The following is a 6,667-nucleotide window of genomic DNA, read 5'->3' as shown; positions in this document are numbered from 1 at the left end:
GCTAGGGTTCACTATGAATAACAAACTAAGAGAATCACAATCAAAACCAATCGATAATTGCAATTTCTAAATCATTTATTTGTTTTATTAGCAATTACAATGCAATCTAGCATAATTCTCCAGACCTAATCGAATTACACACATACAAACCTTCATTAATCACTTTAATCTTAACAATCAATCAACACAATTCCAAAATTAATCAGAATTAATCTATCATACAAGTTTCACCCAATTACTAGCCAAACAACTACTCAAATATCATCATCTATCAACAAACAACTAAAGAAATAAAGAATTTACAATATATCAAGAACAATTACACTAATCAAGCATCAAACATCAAAATCAATTCAGACAAACATGAAATTGAATAAAGCAATAAAGAGGAGAGAGAATGAGAAATCCTCATTGATTGATAATGGAGATCTTCAATACAATTTTCATCTTGAATCTTCAACCTCTCAAATAACCATTGAAATTCCTCACTTTCTCTCTCTAAAATCTACTCCTAAAAATAACCCTAGATTTAGAGAGAGAAATTCTCAACTAAACTAAGAAATATGTGGTCTAATTTTGGATCTCTAATGGTTCTTTCATTTTACCCCAAATATGGGCATTTATATTAGAGAAGTAAAACTAAGAAAATAAGGCTAAAAAGGGAAAATAGAAAATAAAGGAAAAGAATAATAAATAGAAATTAAAGAAAAGAAATAAAATAAAATAAAAAATAAATGGAAAATAAATTAAATAAATAAAAGAAATCAGATCTTCTTTTTCGATTCTTAACTGCTCTTATTTGGGATTTTATCCCTGCTTTGCGCATCACCAATCACACACCATCACAACCTTTTGATCATCAATTTAATCAAGATCTAGATAAAAGGCCGAAATTTTAACTTAGGTTTAATCAAGATCAACGCATACACTAGAGGGTAATAGGCTGCTAGTTGCGGTTGTTGCGGGTGGCCAGATTAGGGGAAATGCGAGAGAAGGAATGGAGGAATTAGGGTGGCTGGTTACGGTTGGAAGGTGGTGCAAAGGTGGTGTTTGTTGAGGCGGGTAGGGGCAGGTAGGTGGTGCAAAGGTGGTGGTTATTGCGGCTGGTGGTTGGAGGTGAAAAGTGTGTTAAATGCGGGAGCAGGGGAAGTGTGTGTGTGAGAATTGGCTAGAACAGGGCAAGACGACCGTGCCCGCGGTGCTAGCGTCGCGCCCGTTGTAAGCCCGCGGCCAGACCTCGGGGCTTACTGCCTTATTTTCGGCTGCTTTGGTGTACGCGATCCTGCGCCCACGGATGCTTAACCCGCGACCGCAGCTGGGCTGCTCTGTGGTTCCTGCTTGGGCTACTTGCTCAATTGTTTCCTTGATTGGGACCCAAAACCTCAAAAATTACTTCAAATTAATACAAATACCTTGATCCAAACCACACCTACATACAAGCAAACCCGAGACGAAAAATCAAGATTAAATAAAATAGAAATAAATAAAGTAATATAGAAAATAAAAGAAATAAAACTAAAAATATGAGTTAATGACTAAAATAATGAAAAACTAAAAAAAACTAATCAAAACTCAACATGATTTATTAAAATTGAAAAACAAGGAAAACTAAGAAAATTAAAGGAAAATGAAGAAACAAAATATCGAAAAAGAAACTAAATCTTATTCTTTTGAGCGCCATAAATGACGCTCATCAAATTACCCCAAGTTAAACTTTTGCTCGTCCTCGAGCAAAACAAAATCAAACCCAAGGAAAAATGATGACATTATTCAAGCAAAGAAAGAAACAATAAAACTAGAGAGGATGGGAATATACACTAACTCACTTTCGTAAGAATCACAATCAATTTTAGCAACTAAAGACAAACCATTTCAACCCCTAGATCGCGCTAGATAACGAGTGATGCTCTCGTAAAGGTTTCCTAAGAGATTAACCTATAACTCTCATAATAATACAAACAAGGCAATGCTTGAGAAGGAAACAAAAAAAAAAAAGAAAAGCTAACACATGTTCATGAAAGGACTTTTCCATATGTATAGGCACAAATGAATGCAAATCTTTCTAAATAAGTAAGGGAGTGCACGTTTCAATATACCCAAGGTTGATTGAAACATAAAAATGCAAAGCATAGGAACTAGTATTCGCAATCCACTTTAATACCAAATGGTCTTACTGCGTTCTCCCTACTAGTCTCATATCTTCTCCTAGTGAACATCTAAAAAGTTCCACGAAGAAACCGGAAAAGAGATAATTTTTGGGCTACTCGACGTCTTAACAATGCATCCCCTCTTCTTAGGCTATGACTCATAATGCCCTCCCTCGGTATATGTAGGTAATATTTCAAGCATTATCCCAAACTTGAACCCCACTATGATCATACACTAAAGTATGGTGGCGTCCAAAGGGAAAGATGATAGAGCAAAAGAGTCGCAAACAAGTTTTAGGAACTTGTAAACCGTTCAGAGGGTGAAGGTTACACCCCTTAACGATCCAGGAGATCGTCAACTCCAACAGATTTGGAACCAAAACTGGAAGTTCGGGGATGAAGGTACATTCCAACCTAAAAGAGATCGAACCTGCCCTAATAATAAGCCTCTACTTTATTCTGATCGTATTCATGTGCGCTTTCTGGCTAACATGCAATCATTAGGTTTACCCTAAACCTGTTTATCTATGTTTGTTGAATACTAATGCACAAATAAAACTATTATTGGTGATCACTTGAACTATAATCATATTAACCCTAAACAAGATTATTAATTATCTTATTAAGTGTGATTACAAGTAGAAGTTCCCTTTAAACATGCAATAAAAGGTGTGATCAAGCAATAAAATTAACATAATCAAGCAACATAACAATAACAATAACAAAAACAATTAATAACAATATTAATCAATAATCATCATCACCATGTTAAAGCATAATAGCCAGATCCTAGGCATGATACTCACAAGATTAATAACAAACCCTAGCATGTCATTAAACAGTGAAAATCAAAACTTTAACCCTAACATGATACTGACAATAATATTAGAAAGAACATAGGAAGCATCACAACAATCATACTTGATCTAAGTAACTTATTCTTTACCCTAAACATGATACTAGGAAGATCAAAACGCCCTAACATGACACTAAGAATCATAATAACAACCTATACATGATTTCTATATCATAAAATCAATTAAAGCACTTACTTGGATGCCTCATACCTGTAGGCATCGTTCGAAGTGCGCCTACGTTAAAGCATGTTGTGAATATTCTTTGCACTCATAGGAAGTGGGAATTGACATATACGATTAGGGGCAAGGAAAGTAGGGAGCCGCCAACAAGTTTTTAGGGAACTTGTAAACCGTTCACGAATCATAAAAGGCAACCACGATAAAGGGACAACGAAGGCAACAACGATTGACCCGTGAAGGTTACATCCCATTCATAATCCATGAGATTACTAACTCCATATGGCTTGTAACCACGAAAGGAGGATCGGGGATTATGGTACGAAGTGAGTCATGGAGTCACATTCGCCCGTATTGGCCTCTACTCGATTCTTATAGTGAAACGCATTCCTGCGATCTCAAAGACATACAAATAGAGATTCAATTTGCTCCAAACTATTATTAAGCTAAATTGGTTGAATATTAATGCAACACATAATTCTAAAATATTAGTGATCACTTGATTAAACAACAAGATTAAAAAGGAACCTTAACCGGTTGTCTAAATTATCTTATTAGGCATGATTTTCAATTACATATTCCCTTTAAACATGCAATATGGTGATGAATAAATATAATAAAATTATCATTAATATTTGAAGCAATTTAACAATAAATCCAACAATATAAAATCGTTAGAAAAATAATAGAAATAAAAGGAACATAATTCTTACTTCGATTCTTTTTGCTTGCAACTATAAAATAATAAACGAGTTAGTAACTTCAAGGGAATAATAATAAAACGATAATTATATTAAATTAAATTAAATAGAGTTAATTTGGGGCCAAACTCTCAAACAGTTCAACCTTTCACGCCTTTGCTTAAGGACATAACCACGAGTAAAGTATGGACTCCTTAGAGTGCTTAAAGAAGTAATTTTGAAAGAAGAAGGGTAGGCTAGTGTTTAGGATAGAGCATAGAGGAGAGAAAAATATAGAATTAATTTATGCCCCATAAATCAGAAATGAGGGGGTATTTATAGAAAATTGTGCCGAGGGAACACACGGAACCTTAAAAAGACAAAAATAAAAAAAAAATAAAAAAACCCAAAAAAATGCACCGCGACAAGGAAAAGAGCACCGCGACACGGGAAATCCCACCGTCAGACGGGGTACATTCCCGTGACAAGGTGGACACCTGTGTGACGCGGGAAATATTTAGGGTACGAGGAACAAAAGGCGTGAAGGGTTTACACGGAAAAGACACGGAAACCCCCGTGTCACATCAGGTGCACCGTGTCACGGGGAATTACACCTTCAGACGGGGAACATTCCCGTGACACGGTGGACTGTACCGTGACACGGGAGCCTGCAGTCCATTTTTCCAGCTAAATTCATTTTTAACCCTAATTTTGTTCAGCATTTTTAAGCGTCGATTGATAATTTCGGGCCATAGCTTATTTATTTTTAATTGGGCTAAAAATAAATAAATAAAAGGTTTGGGTCAAAATAAATAATAAAACAATAAAATAAAATAAAAAAAGATTTAGGCTAAAATTAAAATACTATGATTTGACTAAACATCATGACTGATCAATGGACTATTCAAAATTTAAATTTAATTAAATATGATTTTTTAAGCACTCTCGGGATTAAATACTGAACCCGACCAATAGTGGCGGTGAAAGTTCGTTCATCATTGGTTTTGGCTTTGGGGAGATATTTTTAGATGTCTACAGAAGCCCCCACTTTGACTGAGTTTGTAGAAACGTCAGTTTCGAAAACGATAGTCAAAGTAGTCGATAGGGACGGAGAATGATTTAAGACGTTCTGCGATCCTAAATCACTCTGAATACGTCGATACCTGCAGTATAATGTTAGTTCCACAGATAAAAGAGTAAAGGGATATAATACATATCAGGAACCAGTGTATCGGTGACAAATGAGTTTGGCAACTTCCTATGCTTGAAGGAATCCACCGGATGACGTTCGTTGAAATGCTTTCCATGCCTGAGGAAAGCCGACTGATGAATTTGGTAGCTTTTTAAGCTTGAAGAAACCTACCAGATGATACTTTCTATGCCTTACTAAAGTCGACGTATGATTTTGGTGTCATTCTATGCTTGAAGAAATCCACCGATAATGCCTTCCATGCTTGAGGAAAGCCGACTTGGTGGTTTTCTATACTTGAAGAAAAATCTATCGATAATGCCTTCCATTCTTGAGGAAAGCCGACTTGGCGGTTTTCTATATTTGAAGAAAAATCCACCGATAACACTTTAAGAAAATCCACCGATAATGTTTTCCATGCTTGAGGAAAACCGACAACTGACATAATTGCTGAAATTTGTAAGTGCATGATAGTTCGATTATCCCCAAACGTGGGCCGCAGATGATTTACCTTCAAGTCGACTATCCGACTATATTAGGCGCTTAAAGTGTCTAAAATGCAACCCTAATGCTTGTTAGGGGTAAATCAGTAATTTTGGTACCCTTCAAATACCAATTAAAATTTTCCGCGCTATTCCGGTGAAAAAGTAATTGTTCAAAAGTTGCGGAAAAATGTTCCAGCTTGGTTAAAGGTTCCAGAATATTCGCCAGAAGGTTGGAATGAGCATGCAGGGGCACCGCGTCACGGGAAGAAATCCCGTGACACGATGGGTTGTCCCGTCAGACGGGGGATATCCCCGTGACGCGGTAACCTTTATATATTTTTTTTTCTTTACTAAAATCTTGAACGCGCCACGATAATAACACCGTCCTACGCGCGTGAATGTCGTTACGTGGTGACCGGAATCGTGGTATGGGAACGGGGTACGTTTTTTTATCTTTAAATTCGAGCTCCTGCTTTTCATTTTCGCCATTTTCTTTCTTCTTCTGCTCTTTCTCTTCATAATTTTTTTTTTAAATTGATCGGAGTACCGTGCCACGGCGTTGCAGCACTGGCGCACGTTATTAGTCACCGTGACACGGCGGTTATGCTACTGTTTTTTTTTATTATTTTTTTGCTTCATTTTCGCCGCTACTGCTCGCCGCTATTGTTTGAGGGTCATCGCAGCTGGCCCGAGCTCTACCACGTCCCAGATTCATCGTGACACGGGCCATGGACACCGTGTCACGGCTTCTGCTAGTCGTGTCGCGGCGGTTGTGCTGACGTGATTGGAGCTCAAATCTTCATCAATTTTGCTCTAATTTTTTGCTACTTTCCTCATTTTTTATTCTCCACAAGGATCTATGTAAGTTTCCTTTGATTCTTGTATCAAATCATGTTTTAAATTCCGTATTTGGTTAAAACCCTAAAAAATCAAATTGGGGGGTTTTTAATTTTGAGATTTCATGTCAAAATTCTTGCTATGAATTTTAATTTTTGTGAAATAGTCGATTATTACAAAAATGAATTCATGCCCCCTTGTCCTGGTGGCGTTATCTTTCTAATGATGTCGATTCCCCAAGTAGAGAAAGGCCATGGAAAAGTATATGTACAGAGAAGAGAAGGTGGAACATGTT

Source organism: Chenopodium album, chromosome 7 (assembly GCF_948465745.1).
Source record: "Chenopodium album chromosome 7, dcCheAlbu1.1, whole genome shotgun sequence".
NCBI classification, from domain to species: Eukaryota; Viridiplantae; Streptophyta; class Magnoliopsida; order Caryophyllales; family Amaranthaceae; genus Chenopodium; species Chenopodium album.
Note: the sequence above shows the minus strand (reverse complement) of the source record.